Source organism: Pogoniulus pusillus, chromosome 10 (assembly GCF_015220805.1).
Source record: "Pogoniulus pusillus isolate bPogPus1 chromosome 10, bPogPus1.pri, whole genome shotgun sequence".
Lineage (NCBI taxonomy): Eukaryota > Metazoa > Chordata > Aves > Piciformes > Lybiidae > Pogoniulus > Pogoniulus pusillus.
In genome coordinates, this window is record NC_087273.1 from 9,994,727 (window position 1) to 10,017,858 (window position 23,132).

Consider the following 23,132-nt stretch of genomic DNA (forward strand, 5'->3'; position numbering starts at 1 on the left):
GAACAGGTAGAACAAAGGCAGTGATATTAATCTATCAGCCTAGGAAGGAGGCAGAAGAAAAGTAATGGTTTATTTTTTAACACTGTTAGAATCAGTAATGCCTCACTTCCTTATGAGAAACGACCCATCCTCCTCCCTTCCAATCCTGACACTTCTGGAATGAGCTTTTATTAGATAACCCATTTCCTGTAAATTAGATCTGCAATATCAGAGCCCAGACTTCTCAACAGACATCAAACCATCTTCTCAGCAAGGATACTCATTGCGTTATTTATTTCTACCCAGAAAGAAGCACTTGCAGTTGAATGAGGATTGTAGGAGAAGTGATATCTAAAATAGACTGAAGGGTTTAAAATGGTATTTGGAGTCCTTGGTTAACTCTTCTTCTTTGTTATACAATTCATCTTGAGTTTGTCTTAAACCTTCCTCGTTGGTGACATGGACATACCTCATCCCCAACTGATGTAGGATCTCAGCAGCCTTGAGAAGAAGGTAAGGCAACAAAACAAACACCAGATTCTGGAAGTCTTTGGTTGACAATGTGGAAGAATGTGATGCTCTTCTTCATGCCATACCCATGCACGTTGGATGTGGAGTGCAGTGCAGTATCAATTATTGTTGCAAGGCAGAAAGTTCATGAGTTTCGTCCTGAAACATTGCCAGGTTCCTCTATACAAAGTCCTGACTTGATTTTGTCTGTGTCACAACACGTGCAGTACATTAGAGATGAATATTGTGTAGAAACAATTATAGAGTTATCCAACAGACACATTTAATTTCCAGCTGAGTTTATAATTAGCTGCTTTCCTCCTGGGACTGATTCCTTTCTTTTGCTTTTTTTTTCTCCCAGAAATCCATATATCTTCTTTAATCAGCCAACATACATATTTGTCTCACAGACAAATGCATTATGTTCCATATTTCATCACTGAGTGGCTTCCAGAAATTAATTTCCATATCCAGTCTTCATGAATCAGCAGAACACCTCTATAAATCTTCACTCCCTATAAAGCTTTCTTTTTTCCAATAGAGGTGTATCCTCATACTGATGTCCTAGAACCAGCTCTGTCAGAAACACTGTGAGGCTTCTTTTTAAAGCTTACTAAAAATTTAAACCACTCTTTATAAGCAAAAGAGTGATATTCTGTATATTATATTTTAAATCATTGCAAAATTGATGAGCATTCATAACTGGAAAACCCTGCCAGAGTAATTCTTTCGCAGCAGCCTGTGTCATTAAGTGGTGAATCAATATTGGTAAAAATATTACTCCTTACTTTCCTTCCAGTAACTTGAGGTGGATCACAGCATACACAGCTGTATTTCTCCCTCCCATAATGGCACAGACAGGTGGGCCAAACATAAGAAATCACAACCCATGGAGTTCAAGTAGTCAAACTGAATGTATGGACACAAAACAGAGCTCAGCAGTGCATTTTCTACCCACCTTTTTCTCTAGCAGTGGCTGAAGTAGAAGCAACCACAGGAGTGAACTTCATTAGGATGTGAAAAGAGGTTTTGGCCAGGTTTTGCAACTCTGCACCTACTGCAGTGTCAGTTACCCATCTAAGAAAAAGATAAACATAATTTTCATAGGTGTGATAGACAGTGGTGACACTTAATATGCATTAATAAGCCTGAAGAGTTTTATCCAGGTAACTAGCAGGGGTTGTAGCATTTCCTTCTGCTTTAGGTGAAAGATTTATGCTGGCTGTTTGGTGGTGACTAGACACTGTGGTGATAGGTTCTTAAGAAGTGCTAAGAACTAGATAAAGTTAGAGGAAACTGATGTATTTCATATTATGAGCAGCTGGGTGAGTCCTGAACACCATACCCCAGTGATTAATTTCTGAGTGGTGGTGAAAAGAGAGGGGGGGTACTTAAATAAATCAATGGTGATTTTAATAAACTGGGAGCTTCCAGGTACTAAATCTGTCTGCATCTGATCTGAATTGCAATTACCTGTCAAAAAATCATCCATCATCACAACTTTCAGGCAAACTTTCTGGCAGCAGATGTTTCAGGAAAGCCATGGGAGATATATGGTTTGGTGTACAACATCCTCAACAACAAAAAAAGGAAAGCAGAAAACATTGCACTAACAACAGCAATAACTCCTATGTCATACCCGAACCTCCTTTATTGGTGAATGTAGTTTGTACATGCGGATTTCTGACACAAATCAGTCAATGAAATACTGCTCAGAATTTAGCTGATCTCAAAGAGCTGTAGTAATTAAGTCAGTATTTGTGTATTCATGAAAGTAATGGTAGTTCACAGTATCACAGTATTATCAGGGTTGGAAGAGACCTCACAGATCATCAAGTCCAACCCTTTACCACAGAGCTCAAGGCTAGACCATGGCACCAAGTGCCACGTCCAGTCTTGCCTTGAACAGCTCCAGGGACGGCGACTCCACCACCTCCCTGGGCAGCCCATTCCAGTGTTCTAATAACAACTTTAAATTCAGCATTATGAAATCCTACTTTCAAGGCTGGTGCCTGCTTTTCCTTAAGAAGGTGGTATCCTCCACCAGCCAGGCTGTGACTGACGGAAAATGAGACCTCACAACACGCAGAGCGTGTTTAATCAGCATTGAGTGACAATGGGAAGTCCAAAGCCTTTGCACAACTTCAACCTTGTTCAGGTAAAATATTTGTGCCACGAAATCATACATATTCAGTAGAGGGGTAGGGTTATTACAGTTAGTTCTGTGAATAGGTGGAGTTATTACAATCAGTTCCTGGAACTCACTACCATAATGTCCACCTCTTTACGCATGCTCATTGCCACTTGGTGGTTGCTTTTTGGCACCTTTGCGAGGAAGGTCAACGTCTTACTCATTCTGACCTCTCTACCTTTCATCCACCTGGCATTAGTTGTGGGTCACATTCTTGGCTGGAGTCTCTGATGTTTTCATCTTTGAATACAGAATTCTTCTTCACCGTAAGAGTGTTTCAAGACCCTCTCAAGCTTAACCCACCTCCTTTATGTTTATCTGATTGATGATGCTTCATATCAGTGCTCACATAGTTAATGATTTAACTAGGTTTCTACACTCTGTGTTCTCTGTCCCTTTTCCTATGTCAGCCATGAGAAGAGCTTTAAGAGCCTCCAAAACCACATCAGACCTGTATTCAGCAGATGTGGGGTTACCTGTGCAGTCCATGTCCCTCTTACACCAAAACAAAAGCAACAAGAGGATGAAAATAGCCTGGACCATATCATTAATTCAGGGTAGAATATATTATATAGACATTCAAATTATTCTCCAGGTATAAACCTGAGAAGCTCCTAAATTCTATGTTAAGACATACCTGCAAACACATCTGTTGTTATGTAGAATGCCGCAGATGAGGCATCTAAGCAGCCTTCATCCCAACCAGCCTCAAGATTGTAGAGTACAGATAGTCCTGTGATTAAAGTATTTCCAATCTTAGAGCGTTTCTTAACTCTCAGATTTGTTAAGGTTGGACAAGACCTCTCTTATTCATCAAGATCATTAGGTTCAACTGTCAACCCAACACACCATGCCTACTAAACAGATCTATTATAGTCCTTGCTCACTTGAGGTCAGTACAGCCTTCACAGCCAGACATATCTACAGCTTCCCTTCTGAACCGGGACTTGTTATCTCAGTTGTTCTGTCTTGATGTCTGAGATAATAACTACCAAAGGAGAAAACTACAAATAACCGAAACCTCAAAACCCAGAAGAAATTGAGAAGACAAAAAATGTTTGCCAGCCACTTAATTCGGGCTCACTGACTTCCTGCCATAAGAGAAAGGACTGCACGTGAACCGTGTGAAGGATTTAAATTCAGACACCCTAACTCCATTTTTTCTCTGATGCCTGAGCCACCGTTTGATACATGGCTGGTCCCTTCTCGTGTGGCAAGAAGGCAAAGTAATGGACATTTCTTTGCAGCCATCAGTGAAATTGTCACCTAACACTTCTATTTCTCATCTGGACTCTTACCTTGAAAATTACCTCTGAAGACAGGCTGGACATATGATTAGAAGATTGCTGCCCCAGCTAAATGATACCCCAAAAGCTGTTCTACTGTCACCTCTATCAAACTCCTGCCTTCTGTTTGCCAATTATCATAGCAGAATCTATCACTCTTTCCACTTTTCATTATGTCAGGAATTTACTTTGCACATTTTCTTCCTCCATGTAGTGCTTTAAAATCATATTTCATTAAATGCTGTTTCTAACATAATTGAGAGCAATTCACTCATAAAGTAACTGCTGACAGATGGATCCATTTATATCTTTTACCTGATGTGCTGGGCTTCTTATCTTGTCACCTGCATCTGCTGTTTGAGAATTCATCTTTTGTATTAGTCGCTGGGGAAGCCTCGGCTTGAGACCCTCTATCAAGAGGGTTAATTTAAGCTCTACGCTCATCCTCCTGTAAACTGATGGCTGCCAAACGTTTGCAGAAAACACCTTGGTTTGGCTTACCTTGCAATGAATAATTTTCAAAACTTCTCAAAGAGGATGCATAAGTCCTCAGGGCCTCTTCCAAACCACTCTGAAGTTAATGAAAGGACTTCTGATGGCTGAAGAAATCAGATATGAGTGCCTTAAAGAGACAAATATCTTAATAGAGTGTGAACATCAGATCCTGGCACACTGCAGTCCTCATTTTGGTTGGAAACACATTTGGCAACTCCTGCCCCTTCCACTTTTAGCCTTGCTGTCCTGATTTTTCTCGTGAATCAGTACATAATGTCACTGGGGTACCATTTCATGTGGAACAATGCTATTAAGAAAATATTTACATATTGCACATCCACTGTACTCTCCTATTTCCCTGTTCTTTATCTGTAATGCTTCAGCTTGGGAGGACTAGGAGTACTTTGTGCAAACCACTTCTCAGACTGGTAACAAGAGGCTGTGTCCACTCCAAGGTGTTTAATGCCCCAGCACTGGTTCTCATTACCATCTGTCCACTACCCTCTACCAAAGAGGTAGAGAACTCAAGCACAGGAAATAAATGGTCAGCTGTAATGTAACAGCAAAACATGGGTGCTGGAAACTAGGCCTGCCACTGACCAGAAAAGAAAGTCCAACTTTGGATGGTAATGAGTTTGGATTAAATTCTGCTAGACCTCAAAAGTGATAATAAATAACTTTTGTTTGATGCAGTAGAGAAGATAGACCCAGCAAAGGGAAAAATAATGAGGTGAACAGCATAGAAAATGATCCTGTCAGAAAGGATCATTTTCCTCCGGTCCTTCTTCATCACAAACTGAGGGAAAGGTAGTTTGTAGCAAGACCTGGGCACAGTAAGAACTGCAAGTGGAGGGTGGAAGCTAAAACCAAACAATTCCACTCTACATTTGGGAAAGACTGCATTTTAGGAATAGCAAAAGGAAAACAAATGTCCAGTCCTAGAAGAAGCTGGAGGAGCAAGTGCTTCAGGCTGATCTAGGTTAGGGAGTCCCTGAGCATGGCAGGGGGGGTGGAACCAGATTATCCTTGTGGTCCCTTCCAACCCTGACTGATTCTATGATTCTAAGTCCCGATTCCTTTAGCTATTGCTTTATATACGTCTACCATAATGAAATCCCTACTTCAGGTGCATCAAACAAACACAATCAAAGTATCATAGACCCACTAATATGTGGCCATATTTCTGTCATTTGTCACTGTACCCCATAAGCTGTCTTTTATTAAAAGAGAACCACTGTGGCACTTGACTCACTCAAAAGAATTGCAGCTACATCACCTCTCTAAACTACCCACTGAAAGCAATTTAATCCAGCTCCTCTTTTCACCTCACACAATGAAAACACAAAATACTCAGCTTGCATTGCATTAGCTTTCAAGTCTTCTTAAAGACAAATTATGTTCCCTCCAGGTTTACGTTAGGGATTAAGAATCTTCATTCTGAGTGACTGCAAATAAACTCAATGAAAGGAGTTTTTCCCTGGGTCCTCATTTCAGATTCTGATTTTTATACAGTGCTTCTCACCTACCCAACACTGGGCTGCAGCAGTGGTGCTTAAGTAAGTTTGGGGACAAATGTTTTCAGAAAACATCTTCCCTTGCTCTTCCCCTCCCAGTATCTTGATATAAAGGTGAACATTTTTCTCTGAGGCTGACAAACTCTGTTGCAAGTGAGCTTGACTGCTTTGCAGCTCAATTTAAAAGAAGTCCTCAGCTCTCCACCTATTCTGTGGGGAGGCATCTAATTCAGAATGACCTGTGTGTTACCAATAGATGTGACACTCGATGCATGAGGCTTGCAATGAAGAATCTTCTCCTTGGAAAACACTTTCAAAGCGCTACATTGCCATGAAAATATCTCTGACCTACACCTTCATACTGTCATCACTGGATTTCAGTGCCAAATAACCTGTGGCCACTGCAAGCTCTTCTACATCTCTAATGTTTTCTGTAGATAAATTGAGTTCATGTTTTATGTGCAAAACATAAATGCCTTTTCCTAAACCTAGAGGTCTCAAAATCCAGTTCAAATATTCCCATTTTTCCAACACAAAATACAAATCCCTGCAATGATTTTTAAGATCGAGAGAAGTGTGGAAGGATTTCTTGCTAACAGGACACAAACTGATAAGAATGATCAACCTGCACTGCAAAGTGTCCTTGAATCCATCTTGGAGGCGGGAAACCAGGCAGTGGGTGGCACCCCTCTACATGTATCTGCAGGAGGCAGAGCCAGCCAGTCGCAGGGGGCTGACTCTACAGCTTGTTATTGTAAAGTTAACCTATCTGTACCACACACATAACCTTCAGCCAATCTGTACTTTCCACAAGTACCAATCTCAAACTTAGTTATGCACACCCCTTCCAAGTAGCACATAAGCTGCTGTATTGCCTCAAGAAAGTGTACTATTTGCAGCTAGCTCATACTGAGTTGTCTCTTGAGTCCCCTGCTTCCCATGGCTGCAGAGTAGTCTAAGTTCTAGACCATTGCACCTTTCCAGTTCTCCAGGCCTTATTAATAGCTAACCAAAGAGACAAGGAATGTACACTGTGAAGCAAGGGAAGTTTTCCTCTTGTACTGCTTAATTAGAGCAGGCAGCATGGTTTTGTTTATAACTGTGATATTTTTACCCATATATTCTTGACATTTCTCCAAAAATCAAGACAGCTCAGAACTGCTTCCAAATCTTTCACTCTAAATTGGCTTTGATATCCTGGTTTGGGTTTTTTCCCTCCCTTCCCTGGCTTTCCTTGGGTTTCTCTGTGTTGCTTGATTTATCATTGTTTTGCTTCACATTACAACTAAGTAGGCTTTTAATATTAACACCTGAGCACAAAAAATCCTAATTAAGGAGCTGTTCCACTTGACTTAAAGCATTATGCCAGAGTGCTGAAAGAGCCAGGGATACCCCAGCTGTAGGAATTATGTGCTGTCAATTTTGTATCCTATGAAAGATTTCAAAAGGAATTTGTTTCTTCTCACTTTGGGGCAGGCAAGTGTTGAACTCTGCCTGGTACATTGAGCTTAGGCTGCCCTGACAGAGCATAATTCATATAAAAAAAATACAGCAGCTAAGAAATACAGTGAAAAAAAATGAAAGCAACAAGAAATAGTTTGTGTGATTTAGCAACCTACTAGGAACTGAAAACTAAAACACTGGTTACTTTTATGGCAGATGAAGGGAGTTGGTTTCATTGTCTTTGCACATATATCTAGCTCTGATTTAGCATAGCAAAGTAATTCCTAGCCCTGACTGTAGAAACAAGTACTTCTAGGATACATTTTCCTGTTTTTCTTTCAATGGAAACTGTCAGTTCTAGTGCATGTTTTTTACTTATCCATACTCCAACCTATCCCTTTTCTTTCACTGTTTCAAGTCCAGCAGGAAAAAAACTGAACTGCCTGTGCTGGGAGAGGTTAACACAAGTAGGGAAGAGGAAATAGGCACTGGTTTCTAGTCCTGTTCCACAACTGCAACTGTCACTGGTGCATGTACCTGAAGCTTCTGTCTGGGTAAGACATTAGTTCCCTTCCTTCATCTGGCAAAGCTTCAGTGATGGACTTTTGCCTATAACAATTTAAAGCATGTCCAGTGACGGACTTTCACCTAAAACAGATTTAAGCATGTTCAGCCTCTCCCCTTCCCAACAAATCCTCCAGCCAGAGGACTCAAGGGTGCATTTATGCCATTATCACTGACAAAATAGACATCTGGTTACTTCTATTAAATTCCCTGATGTCCAGCAGGATATGGAAGCACCCTGCTTTGATGGCAAAGCGTATCCTCGATAAGAGCGTGGCTTTGTCTCCTGTCTGCACAGAGAGGCAGGCAAAGATAACCTCAGAGTGAAGTATCTCCTCATCCTTAACCCATCAGATTTCACAGTGACAGCACTTAAAGAGAGAACAGAAGGCTCGAAACAATGCAACAATCAGTTTGACACATCTGGAAGAAACACTGGGATGCTTCTGTTCTAAAACATTGCAAACAGGTGCTCACTGCAGCTGTCTGAAAAACTTCATTTTATTTCCCACTAAGAATCTGGATTTACTTTTTTTTAAAACATCCCCCAAGTGAGAGTTAATTTTTTTTTTTTTTTTTGAGTTTTGGGGGGTTTCTGATTTGCAACAAACTCCATTTAAAGCAGAGAGGCAGATGCTGTAAAAAAAGAAGAAGAAGAACAACAACAAATCATCCATGCAAAGACTGTTTTCTAACAAAAGAGCATTAAGGTGGAAGAACCCTACTGTAACCCAAAGAGGTTCTTCTAGCAGCAACTTCCAACATCTTCACTACCTGTTATGATGCAGGAATTCAAAGTCTTTACAGCTCTGAACGGGAGAAACAGGAGACTGTCATCCCATAGGTGGTGGCCTGTCCTCTGGCTATAGCTGTGTGAGGAACTCTGATCCACCATGGCCTGAGGATTAATATTGAAATAACTGAAAATTCATAGAAGCATGAAGTCCCAGCATGGTAGGAGTTGAAAGGGACCTCTGGGGATCATCTTGTCCAAAACCCCTGCTAAAGAAGGGTCACCCAGAGCAGGTTGCCCAGGATCACAATGTCCAGGCAGGTTTAGACTCCACAACCTCTCTGGGCAGCCTGCTCCAGGGCTCCAGCACCCTCACATGAAAGATGCTTCTTAAGTTCAAGCAAAACCCTCCCATGCTCTAGTTTGTGCCCATTGGCTTTTGTCCTAGCACTAGTCACCATTGAGAAGAGCTCAGCCCAGTCCTCATGACCTTCACCCTTTAGATGTTGATAAGCATTGATAAGATCCTCTTTCAGTCTGCACTTTTCCAGGATAAAGAACTCCAGGTCTCCTACCCTCTCCTCTTAAGAGAGATGATCCAGTCTCCTATTCATCCTACTGGCCCTTCAGTGGGCTCTCTCCAGTAGTTCCCTGTACCTCTTGAACTGGGGAGCCCAGAGCTGGACACAATACTCCAGGTGTGGCCCTCATCAGGGCAGAGTACAGGGAGAGAGCTTCTCTCGACCTGCTGGGCACATGTACCGCAGAACATCTGTGGCCTTCTTGGCCATGAGAGCACACTGTTGGCTCAAGGTGAACTTGTTTTCCACCATCACTCCCAAGTCCACAGCAATTCTTCCAGCAATGCACCCACATGGAGATAAATGACTTTAAATGTACCTGTAAGCAGGGGGAAATTTCTAAGCTAAGAACTTACCCATATGAAGTTGTGATAGAGCTCCAGGTGTGGCCCTCATCAGGGCAGAGTACAGGGAGAGAGCTTCTCTCGACCTGCTGGGCATGTTTACTGCAGAACATCTTTGGCTTTCTTGGCTGTGAGAGCACACTGCTGGCTCAAGGTGAACTTGTTTTCCATCATCTCTCCCAGGTCCACCAGCAATTCTTCCAGCAATGCACGCACATGGAGATGAATGACTTTGTACCTGTAAGCAGTGGGGGAGAATTTCTAAGCTAAGAAGTTATCCATATGAAATCGTGATAGAGCTCTGAACATGAAGTGAAATCTGAAAGCTGTAGGCTTTTGGCTGCCTTTCAAGGCATTTTTATTTCCACTCTGCACTTAGCAATCCAAAAGGAAAACAGAAGTGAGATGGAAGGGTTACCGTGTTGCATTGATTGTGGAAGTTACTTTGCATAGCTCTGGGCATGCATGAGTTGCCACAAGCTTCCCAGGCTTTTATTTACAAAACCCTTGCAACGAGGTGGCTGTGGGTAGTGTAATAGGTGAGACAACTATTTGCCTTGTACTGGCAAGAGAAAAAATTGCAATGGCAAAACTGTTTCATGCAAATAGAGCCCTTGTGTAGGTGGAACACTTCTCCTTCAGTTCTTTCTTCCCTCTCTCATTGCTGCTGAATTTTATGACTCATTTTAGAATCATCAACATAAAGTTTTGTCTGAATAGCAGCTTAAAACCCTCGCAGAGGTAAAAAAAGCAACAGTAGTGATTAATACTTAATTACTTACCTGGTAGTTCTTGGCATTTTAGTATTGACTTCATTGGCTGGTGCCATGAGTGTGGCATTAAAAATTATTTCTTCTTAGTCTCTGCTGTGGTGTTGTGGGGAAGAGTGGATGCAGCCATTCAGTGTGCACTGTAACTGTTCTCTTCTGGAAGGTTTCAAACAGAACATTCTTTACTCCTCTGAATATCCTGATTGGTTGAATGGATTCAATCAGAGCTTCAGGTAATCCTCCTAAACATGACTGTCTCTGTGTGCCTGTTGTCCATTAGTGCTTTTTCTCCTCTCCTGTCTCTCCTTTGGATGTTCTTCTTCCTTTTCCTGCTCTTCACTTTCTCTTCTGTACCACAATTCTGCAAAACACCTACAGAAAACCAACTGACTGATTTTCAATGCCCACTCTATAAATGAGACAAGTTTTTAAAGAGGGAGGGCAAGCCTCTTTCAAAGCACCATCTTCATTCTAATTAACAAAGAGCTTGCTTGTTTTAATTAACAAATGTCCTGTCATAGAGAAGGTCAGCAGATCCAAAAGGAAAAATGGAGAGGTAAAACCTGAAATTAAATGCTAAACAAAATAAGTGCACCTATGCACTTCATGGGAACAACTGGATTTCATGTTCTTCTTACAGAATCACAGATGATAGGGGTTGGGAGAGGCCTCTGGAGGTCATCTAGTCCAGCCCCTCTGCCACAGCAGCGTCACCCAGAACAAGCTGCACAGGATGGTATCCACACAAGTTTTGAATGCCTCCAAAAATGGAGACTCCAGCACTTCTCTCGGCAGCCTGTTCCTGTGTTCTAGAATCCTCAAGGTAAAGAAGTTCCTCCTCAAGTTTAGATGGAGCTTCCTCTTGTTGGCAAGAGAGTTTTCATCCATTGAGTTTCCTGGGCTGACTCTTTATCTTGCTTTTCCTCCAAGCGACAACAAACTACTCTCCATAATTCCATCTCAAATTAACCTAAGTCTGGGGGAAAAGCAAGAGGCAAACAAACAAGGAAATGTTTACTGTTTGGATTTATCTTTTCATTTCTTGGCAGGTGGGTTTGGTTTTCTTTAGAGCCACCTTTGGAAGTCAGTAAGTCATGGTGTCATTTCTGTGTAGAAAAGTAACAGCACCACATCTTTATCATATTGATCGTTGTTCCAAGTTTTCAGCAGGGGTCCAAGATAATACCCAGCGTTGTTAGTGCATGATTATTTTTCATTTGGCTCCCATTGATTTGCTGCCAGTAACTTACAGGTCAATTTACAAAAAGATGGGGGGTGATTTATTTTTTTTCTAAAAGATTATGCCAGAATGGGAACGCTTTGATAAGGTTGTCAGCTCTCTAGGCTTAGTCTTTCTTCTCTCGGGAGTGCGACACATTCATGGATTAGTGGCATGGTTCCACCTGGATTTACACCCAGCCTATCCATCTAATTCATATGAATAAGTGGCTGCACACAAGGCTACACTTAAATTGGAATTTCACTCGTGGGGAATGCTTCTTTTCACACTTCTCCCGCTAGAGCTCAGAAATAATATCGTATAGTTACGCTGATGTAAAAGAGATGGGAAGGGAGACTTTATATATCTGATCACAAGCCACCAAGGTTTAACATCTCCAAGGGACAGGCACTAAAAATACACATGAAAGATTCATTTTGACACTGGCCAGGTCAGTGTTGACACTGACAAAGTGTCCTTGCTGTACAGACAGTAGTGCATCATCCAGTCCCAAGGAGCTGCAACCGTTTCAAAGTGCTACTGTTGGAACATCACTCAGCCTACTTCGGAGCCCTCTGAGCCTGAACTGGAGCAGGGCAGCAGACTCTCTGCCTTGTGAGTTCTCTTTTGATAACAGCACCAGATATGGTACCAGCATGCCACACACATGAACATTTTCCATATTTCCACCCAAATCCCTCTGAGCAATGTGCTGAGGACACTCATGACACCAAAGGTTTGCCATAGTAATTATAGTTTACTGCCAAGTAGTAGTAGTCCCGTTACTACTCTATACTTAGAAGGATGACTTCTGAAAGACTAATAAGACTAACAAGAATAACCCTCCCCACATTTTCCTTATTCTTTATATTTTACTTACCATCACTAGAATTTAACTGCTAGAAAAACAAAGATTATAACAGTATGTGAAATTACACAGTTGCACAAACTCTTTTTATTCCTACACTATTAAACACCCACTACATAATTTACAGGGGCTTGGTGTTTTAATTCTTTAATGCACAATGTATATAAATGCAGCAGGCTGATGTATATATTCACCCTGATGTGGACTATTATTTGTTTCCGGAACCCACCCAACTAAATCACAGCCACAGTGAGGCATGTCCAGTTCATGTTCTCTCTATTCCATTTCCCTGGCACCTATTCAACAGGAGTAAATTTGGCAAGTGATTTTTTTTTTTAATAGCACAGAACATTTTTTTTTCTGCCAGTGAAAATGTTCAGTTTTGTAAATGGTTCATATTGGTTTGTGGGTGTTGAAGTTAAACCACAATCTTACCAGCACAGGTCACTTGAATAGTCTTCCCAGTTTGGAGCTCAGTGAATGATCTGTAACTCAGGACAAAAGGACCCAAAGTCACTGTCTAGATAAATTTCAAACTTATAACATGTGCCACAGCAAGAAAATAATCAAGTGGCTGAAGGTGATACCCATCTGTGCCAGGAATATTTCAAAGAACATTTTAGTTTCTTTTCTTCTCTTGCTCACCTGTGTTTGTTTTATAGAATGGCTCAGGCTGGAGGGGACTTCAGGGATCATCTACTCCAACCTCAAGAAAATAGCCAAATCTTTCACTTATTACAAAGGAATCTTTCATTATTTCTTCCCCCACATATTCTCAGATGACAAAGTTTCTGAATATTACTTTCAGAACTTCTAAGTTGTAATTTCAGAATGTGTCCTGATTTACAAGAAGTCTCAAAATGGTCCAAACTTACTGTTTCAGAGATCTCAGGCACCTCGGTTACCTTTTTAGTTTGCCTGATATTTTAACAATCACAAGTTTAATGTTTCCTTTAATGTCAAATATAGTTTAGTAATCGAATTGTTTTCCTCCAGACCTGATTACTGCTTTATTTCAAGGTCCTGCAAAGGATCCTTCCATCTGAGAACAAAAATAAGTTTGTGCTTTCCTCATGTCAATTATATTTAACAAAAATTGGAGATTTAGCAAGAATTTCTCAGTGTTCAGACATTACAAAAGGATCCAAACCTTTTTTCTTTTATTTTCCAATGGTGTGTATGGATATTTATTCCTTGCCTCAGATTTAGGAATATTCTGATTACTATGATATGAGGTTGTTTAGTCCGGAGAAGAGGAAGCTCAGGAGGGACCTTATTGCTGTCTACAACTACCTGAAGGGAGGTTGTAGCCAGGTGGGGTTGGTCTCTTCTCCCAGGCAAACAGCAACAGAACAAGGGGCCACAGGCTCAAGTTGTGCCAGGGGAGGTCTAGGCTGGATGTTAGGAGGAAGTTGTTGGCAGAGAGAGTGATTGGCATTGGAATGGGCTGCCCATGGAAGTGTTGGAGTTGCCTTCCCTGGAGGTGTTGAAGAAAAGACTGGAAGAGGCACTTAGTGCCATGGTCAAGTTGATTGGACAGGGCTGGGTGCTAGGTTGGACTGGATGATCTTGGAGGTCTCTTCCAATGAGCTTCATTCTATGATAAATCTTAAGAGGAGCGACTGAGGCAGCTGAGGCTGTTTAGCTGGAGGAAGAGGAGGCTGAGGGGAAACCTCATTGCTGTCTACAACTATCTGAAAGTAGCCTGAAGAGGCTGGTGTTGCTGTCTTTTCAAAGTTAAATAGTGATAGAACAAGAGGGAATGGCCTCAAGGTGTGACTGGGTAGGTTTAGACTGGATGTTAGGAAGCATTTTTTCCCAGGAAGAGCAGTCAGCATTGGAATGGGCTGCCCAGGGAGGTGGTTGAGTCACCAACCCTGGATGTGTTTAAAAATCATTTGGATGTGGTGCTTAGGGATATGGTTTTGGGAGAACCTTATAATCATCTGGATTTGGTGATCCTGAGGTGATCTTTTTCCAACCTGAATATTTCTGTGCTTCTGTGGTCAGCCAACACTTCAAACTTGGGATATTTGAGAAGAATCAACAACAAAAAAAAGATGACTTCAAATAACTATTGAACATTACCAGAGTTAAAAAATGAACAAATAACTTTAAAACTCAACATTTCTAATTTTCTCTTCTAAATCTGGCAGCTGACCTGTATTCATCATGAGGCTTGCTCCACACTTAGATGTCATTGGTTTTTTCACTCTCCCAATCAAAGTCACCTAGATGTCTCTTCCTACAAATTGTTCATGGGAGATAAATCATTAATTGCACTTCTTTTTATTATTTTTCCCAGCAGTAAAATACAGTCCCTGAGTAAAGAGGAGGCTCTTACCATAGATATTAAACTCTCACAGCTCTCTATTTAATGCACTTTACATAGTTTTTATAGTCCTGGCCAATGTCAAACAGGTCAGCTTCTGTCAAGGTAGACTGCATCCTTCCCCACCCGGTAGGTCTCTGAAGGGTTACTGATGCTCCGGCTGTTGACTCGGCTCTTAGAACGTGACTAATTCATGGCAGGATCTCAAGTGATGAATAAAGGTTCAAATTTATGTTGGAGATAAACACATTTCTATAGCTGTAAAGCAATTACTTAATGTTATTACCCAGTATTAAGGTAGCCCTCCTGGAGAGTGTTTTGGTGTGTAAAGTTTTTTTGCTAGGTTAGGAAAGTACATCATGGTGCTTTGGCAAAGTAAAGCCCTTTAATAGAGTGCTACTGCAGAAGAACTGCCCAAGCAAATCAAGTTATCCATCTGCACAGCAGAGCCTTATTCATCTGAGCTTCTCTCGTACATGCAGGAGCAAACACGATAGTCCTTCACATTATTATAGCCTCTAATGCATGCTTTGGTGTTGTGGAACCAGCAAAATGCTTAGACCTTTAGTTTCTGATGTGGGTACCTATCAGCCCAGAGTTTTAGAAGGCATTCCAATTTCTCACCTTTGTCAATGCCATAACTGTTTACTTTGTTGGGTGTTTTGGAGGTAGAGATGATGTTGTATAGATGTTATCAATGGTCTCTTAACTGTCCATCAAAAAATTAACTACTCCCCACATGCCGTAAAACAGCTCTCTCTAAGCTGGTTTTCTGCTGTAGAGAAGCCAAAATTTCATGCTAGATCAGATCATATAGATTAAATTTCAACAGCCATGAATTTCAAGTAGAACTTGGAAACTCAATTACTGGATTATGCTGGACCATTTTAATTCCTCATAAATCTTTTATATGTCTTTTGATATCATTAAGGAATTTCTATAATAATAAATTATTGCATGATAATATAAATATGAAGGGGGGGGGGGGGAAAGGACTCAACATTAATCTTTTTAATAAAGCTATCAGGAAGCAAGTGCTTCCTTAAAGTGAAAATTCATCTCCACAAGCCAGAAGCGGCTGAAGTGAGGAATGGATGCATTACTGCAGAGAGGACATCCTGCTGTGATCGTGGTATGATCTCTAGACACATCACTTTGGGATGTCCTGCTCATTTTTTTCCTCCTGTGGTTGCCAGTACTCACCTTGGCTGTGTAACAGTGGTTAAGAGAGATGCAGTAAGAAGGAAGTTTTGCAGGAGAAGCAGAAGACAGCACAGGTATTTCCCTTCCTGCAGCTGAGTATTTCATGGAGCAAAGCTGGAGGTGGGCAGGGTCAGCCTGGAAGTGAGGAGGAAGTTGTTGAGCATGAGAGTGGTGAGAGGCTGGAATGGGTTGCTCAGGGAGGTGGTTGAGGCCCCATGGCTGGAGGTGTTTCAGGCCAGGCTGGATGAGGCTGTGGGCAGCCTGCTCTAGGGTAGGGTGTCCCTGGGCATGGCAGGGGGGTTGGAACTGGCTGATCCTTGTGGTCCCTTCCAACCCTGACTGATTCTATGATCAGATGATCTCAGCAGCGGGAAGCATGCTGCAGGTCACTGTAGCAGGCAGGACAAGGCTTTAGCTACACCAAGAGCTGCACACAAGACACCCCTGCTGCAGGGCCAGCAGCCTGCCCTTGGGTGTTTAACACAGGCTCTCCAGTGTCGCCTCTGGAGCCTTTCCTCCCCAGACACCCTTCACCTCCCTCACTGTCCTGCATAAGTGTGTTGCACAGACACACTGGAGGTGTCTGCCAGGGATACAAAGGGCTGGAGTGAGGAGCAGAGTGCAGAGCTCTTTAGTGTGCTCAGTTCTGTTTCTATTCACACAGAAAATCTATCATACAGCTGCATCAGGACATTTTGCAGACAGGGCTCTACAATTCCATTGTGTGGCACAGCTATTTTTACAAATGAGTCTCTTTTGGTGTTCTGCATTTGCAAATTTGTCTTTTTCCTTGTTGATCTAGAGTGTGTATGTGAAGGTTGTATTGCTTAGAGCAAAATATAAACTGTATCAAAAAGTGAAATGGTCTACCAAATATTTATGTTTGGGGCTTTTTTTTCCAGCTGTGTGGAGAAGGTTACGTCATTAACTGAATGTGTCTGTTTGGTTTTTGCCCTTAACAAAACATAAACTATGTCAAAAGGGTACTTAATTTGCAAAATATATGTGTTTGGATTTTTAGGTTCTTTTTTCTTCCTTAAAATATAAAGCCTGCCACAGGCTCCCTAATATTTGCTTTTAGTGGAAAAAACATATGTCCTGATGGCTCCTCAGCTTGATGAAAGGCCAAGACAAGAGTATTCCTGCAGATTTCAGTGGTGTGGCCATGCAGGATGTTTCTGTAGCCAGGTGGGGGTTGGTGGCTTCTCCCAGGCAACCAGTAAGAGAACAAGGGGACACAGGCTCAAGTTGTGCCAGGGGAGGTCTAGGCTGGATGTCAGGAGGAAGTTCTTCAGAGAGAGTGGTTTGCCATTGGAATGGGCTGCCCAGGGTGGTGGTGGAGTCACCGTCCCTGGAAGAAAAGCCTGGATGAGGCACTTAGTGCCATGGTCTAACTGATTGGACATGACTGGGTGCTAGGTTGGACTGGATGATCTTGGAGGTCTCTTCCAGCCTGGCTGATTCTATGGAAACCACAAAGCTTAAGTGTATATGGTGATTTCTTTTCCCTTAGACTTTGTTTCTGTGCCAAGATCTAGCTCAGCAGCGAGAGGAGAGCGAGCACCTGTACAATTCCTCTTTCCTGCCATTATTTTCTGTCAGGAAAAATACATGTTAAATGAAGAAGGGAAAATTTGAAGTCTGTTGTTTATGGCATAAAAATGAGGCTGACTGTGCATGATCTATGATCAGGAGCATGCTGTAGTTTCCCAGTCTTTGTGTTCATGAGAGGGTTTTAGGTTTTTTATTTTCTGGATGTATCTATCACAGAAGTCCATCTAATTATTAACTTTTTTTTTCAGTTATGAGGTGGGTTTTATTCTAGCTAGAAAACTGTTTCCCAGAGATTCTTAATTAATTCTCTGAAAATTAAGCAGACAAACTGTAACTACCTCACCTACCCCCATCTTATCCATTAGGATTATTAAATGACTCAAATAGCATCATTGCTGCTGGAAATTTTGTTGAGATTTAACAAGTGGCCATATGCTACTCTGTAGTAGGAAAAAACCCTAACAAAACAACAACCAACAAAAAAAAAGGGGGTGGGGGGAACAAAAGACACCTGAAAACCTGTCCAATGGGCTGCCCAGGGAGGTGGTGGAGTCACTGTCCCTGGAGGTGTTCAAGAAAAGACTGGACGAAGCAATTGGTGCCATGGTCTAGTTGACTGGCTAGGGCTGGGTGCTAGGTTGGACTGGATGATCTTGGAGGTCTCTTCCAACCTTGCTGATTCTATGAAATACTGACAGAGCTTCCTACCTTCCTCCTTTTGTACTCCATGTCTCTAGGAGATCTTCCTGCAAGGCGAGGACTCACTAGCTGCAAGTAAGGAAGCGATGATACCCTGTGCAGTGTTGAGATCCAGGCGTATTTTGCATCATGAGGAAGTTTCTGGCAGCCAGGCTATTTAATTCCCATCTTCTGTCTGCAAATCTCCCTAAGTCCAGAAGAGAAAAAGTCCAATTAGTCTACATGGTTCATTTCATCATGTGTGAATTTGTGCTGGGAAGAAATTTGTGCTGCACAGCAATGCAGAGCTCATTCTCATCCACTGTATCTGTGTATCAGAAATTAATAATTGGTTATGGATTATTACTATTAATTTCTGCATTGTTTTTATGATTAATATTCAAAAATTGGAAAAATTCCCTGAGGTTCTTTAGATTTTCAGTCAACAAGAAGCAATTGCATGGAATTAAACAGTTTAAACAATCAGAGCTTGGAAAATGATAACACGAGAGCAGGAAAAGTTCTAACTGATGCCTATGGAGTCTTGGCATTCACTCCAGCATATACTCACGACGCCTTTGGTCCCTGACTAAGTCTCCTGTATGAAAGATGCTTTCGAACTCACGATGATCCCAGGGTAGAATACAGATATTTCAGGCAGAGGAGGAAGGAGATGCTGCTAAGCCACTAGTGTGGGCTGCATAAATGTGGCTGCAAGCAAGGAGATGCTCTGTGCAGACAAAGGCACGGTGCAGAAAGGCTGGTGCAGAAAAGCGGAACACAGAAAGGCTAATGCAGAAAGGCTGGTGCAGAAAGGCCTGGTTTCTAAATCATCCCCCTTTATAGACTTGACTTTGAAATCAAACTGGCCAATAGGCACTAGCACCATTGTTCTGGCCAATGAATTCGAAGGTTCCTGCCTCCTCTGACTATGCAGGCACCTTGAGGGCAGCATAAGACACCAGACACGAGGTGCTAAGCCCCCTAGCCCTCAAGGCTTTTCTGGGGTGAAACCCTCATTATTTGCTCATCTACTCACTCCTGGATCCCCACAGGACAGGATGAGGACAGCCAGGGTTAAACCTGCCCAGCAGGATTTATGCCCTACCAGGACAATCTGCTTTGTGCTCCATGAGAAGGAATCATTTGGCCCCTGATGGATCAAAGAACTGGGGAAAATGCTATGAATTTTTTTTTCCATAGATAGAGATTTGAGCATCGTGTGAGTGGATCTTTCCTCCTAAATTCTTAAGCTATTTCCTAATTTTTAGCCTTTGAATGCTTACAATAGTATTTCCAGGTTTGTGTGTTTCCATAAGTAAATATGCATTTACTCTGATGTATAATTAGTTACAGACTTACCACGAGCATTTTACAATCTTTTCCCCATTACAAAGACTTTGCCTTAGGTTTTGGAATGGAGAATTCTGTGTGCTGGAGGGAAACATCTTTACCTGATGATGCTGAAGGAGACTGGATCCCAGCCCATTCTTCAATTAGCAGTTTCATGGGAAGTGGGATCTCTGGCCTCATCCAGAGGCAAAACAACTTCTTGCTTCTCTGGAGGTCACCAGCCCCTGCTCTAGGAGGTCTGAATGCACAAACCTAGAAAATCCAGGGTGAAAAACAAAGCAAAGCTCATGAAGTGACATTTAGTTTTGTCATTAAAATTAGTGAAGTAGAGGATTTGTCAACAGCTACTTAGACTTTAAGAATACTGTTGCCACCTTCTAACAGTTCCTACTGTTAGAAGATGTGTGCTTCTAACATCTGCAAAGTCAGCTTTGTTCCCCATTTGTGATGCCCACATTTGCTTGCAGCAGTTAGTTAACCAACCATGCAGCAGTGCTTGCAATAACATTTATTTCTCTACTGTGGAAATCATCAACCCTCAAGTTACTGTGCTTGAGGTAGAAACCATACAGGTCTTGACTGCCTGCAAGTCAAGAGGCTGTGCATGGTCTTTGATTCAGCACATCCCAGATTCTCAACCACTGCCAACAGACAACATCCTAGTTAGAGAACCCATGCTTGGTCCATAGCTGAAGTACAGCTGTTTGCAATACAGCTGTTTGATGCACAAGCATTTGGTTCTTTTTTCCTGCACAGTAGCTTCACTATTAAACTGCTGGAAGATGCAGCTGAATTTAGTCACTAAGTCCACTCTGTTAGTCTCTGGTCTGTGATGCAGGATCTTTTCATTTTATCTTTCAGCCACAACATTCCCTGCTCTCCTGTTAATACTCCCTTTAGGAATAGATGTTCATGCTCATGTTAAAATATTTATATCACTTGAAGCAGCCTTACCAAAAAATCCCTTCTATTCTTTTCATTTCTTTTTTTTTTTTTGGCAGGACATCTTTCCCAGGGATGATATGTCACCACTTGAAGACTGATCTCACAAAGAACAAATCAATTCCTAGAGCTTCTTTTTAACAGTTAGCATTCCTGGTTCCCACAGCTCATCCTTTTTAATAAGGTGTAAACGTGTCAAGTCATTCTGGCATATTCCCCAAAGTATTTAACCACCTAAAGACAGATGCAGACATCTTCAAAACCTGCTGAATTCATTCAGGAGGCAGCAGTGCACATATTTTATCCCCAAAACACCATAGCAAAGGAAGTGTCAGATTTTTCTTTCTATAGGGGACTTGGTAGATAGAGGTCACACAAAGATCTATTCCAGTGCCACATGGTGAGGTTATTTACTGTGTGTTATCCAGGTGTTGAGTCTAGATGATCTAACGATCTTATGACCAGAAAACCTCTTCCTCTGCCTAACACTCTGGCCCCTCCCTTTGTCACTCATCTATCTGCACTCAGAAAAAGCTGGCATGTGGCTTATTTTATTGATGGCCTGCTGGGTGTCCTGGGGTCATTGTTAATGTACTGTAATTCTTTATACAGTCATTACAGCACTATTAGAGACCTCAGGTTCGCTCTTTAAATGGTCATTGAAAGAGTTTTGCACAGGTTATTGTTGCTGGTGTGGCCTCCTGCACTGCTGAGCAAATGCCAGGCAGCAATTTCAGAAAGTGTTACATGCCATCAAACCTGTACACAGTAAGCTGGTGAAATATGTTTCAGAGGTATAATTCACCCATCCACCAGAGCACAATAAAACACCAGCTTTACTTCTGATTTTATTGATTCTGTCTGCTCTCATCTGGTGCCTGAACATTTTATCTGTTCACACTGTGGGGTTTTTTCTAATGCAATAAAAAGAGCAGACGGGATTTTGCCCTTTATTTAAAATGTTTTGCCACATTTAGAGGTAAATAAGAGCCACTTTTTGTGTGGTATATTTTCAGTCTTAGCAGAGAACACAGCGCTTTTGACACTAGGCAGGTTCTACAGGATCCAATCCATAGTTTAATAAGAATAGTCTCTTCCTAACACCTTATTTTTCTTTTGCCCCTAATGAATTTGTCTCTCTACTTCAAAGCAAAACTAAGTCTGCAAGGAGAGGAAAGGAACCAAAATGCATTTCCTTACAGAGGCAGATTGGATTGGTTGTCACAAGTCCCTGTCCCCAAGATAATCTCACTTTACATCATTTGATCCTTGAGGTCCCTTCCAACTTGTCATTCTGTACTATTCCGACTTCTGCACTTGCTATGGAAGTGGATGTGTGCCCTTAATTCCTCTAGCTGACAGCTGTATTCCCAAGGTGGCAGCACCATCCATTAAGTCTGGTTCCTTTTTCCTCCATCTGCTCCCTAGCTTGCTGGGAAAGCCCCTCCACCTTCACTTGAAAGGTGGCAAAGACGGCGCCCATCAGCTTGTGCCCTGCTTGGGTAGCTTCCAAAAGGTGGCAGCCCACAAATTGAGCACTGAGTCTCAGGTACTGCTTCCTCTGGCTTAGTAAGACACATCTCTGGGAGAGAGGCACCTGTGTTTCTTCATGCAGATTAAAGGAAAAAAGGAAGAGAAAAGATCTGGCTCTCAGCCCCTACAAAAATGGAGTTTAAGTCACTTACATCAGGAATTCGATGAGCAGGGATCCTCACTTCCAAGCAGATACATCATTTCAGAAACAAGCTGACACTTTGAGCACCAAAGCAGATCACGGGAACCACAATAAAAAACAGAGTCCTGCTAAAGGGAAAGAAGCCTAGCATGGGAATGATGAAGCAAGAGCAGTGGGACTAAAATTGGCAAAGGTGGGAGGAGGGGGGAAAGTGCAAAGCAGAAGAAACTGGAATAGACTTTAAGGGCCATAATGCTGTTTAATGGGGCAGAAACTGAGAGACAAGCGAGTTACAAGCCAGTCTGATTAGCATCTTTTCAAGACAATTTGTAAAAGGTGACAAGTTGTAGATTAAATGTGTTGATCTGCCTTTTCCTCACTCTGCCTGGGTGCTTTTGTCATTTATTTAATGCAATAACCTCTTCTAAACAGTTGTAGGTTACAGCAGATTTTGTTGACCATAAAATAAGGAAAAGAGAGATGATGCTGGAATTTGAAGCATTCAGTTCTTTACTGGCTAAAGGGTAAAGGAAAGTGCAGCTGAATTGTTCTGTTTTTTATGTCACATGGAATCATAGAATCAACCAGGTTGGAAGAGACCTCCAAGATCATCCATTCCAACCTAACACCCAGCCCTAGCCAGTCAACTAGACCATGGCACTAAGTGCCTCATCCAATCTTCTCTTGAACAGCTCCAGAGATGGTGACTCCACCACCTCCCTGGGCAGCCCATTCCAATGGCAAATCACACTCTCTGTGAAGAACTTCCTCCTAACATCCAGCCTAGACCTCCCCTGGTGCAACTTGAGACTGTGTCCCCTTGTTCTGTTGCTGGTTGTCTGGGAGAAGAGACCAACCCCCACCTGGCTACAGCCTCCCTTCAGGTAGTTGTAGACAG

At 42.0% G+C, this 23,132-nt stretch overlaps 1 long non-coding RNA gene across 1 annotated transcript; it reads left to right on the top strand.

The window, feature by feature from the left end:
* Positions 1–426: 426 nt before the first annotated feature.
* Positions 427–22,600, top strand: LOC135178981 (uncharacterized). The gene is made up of 3 exons (XR_010303809.1): positions 427–492; positions 18,324–18,360; positions 20,619–22,600. It is a non-coding gene; the product is annotated as an uncharacterized LOC135178981 (long non-coding RNA).
* Positions 22,601–23,132: the final 532 nt, after the last annotated feature.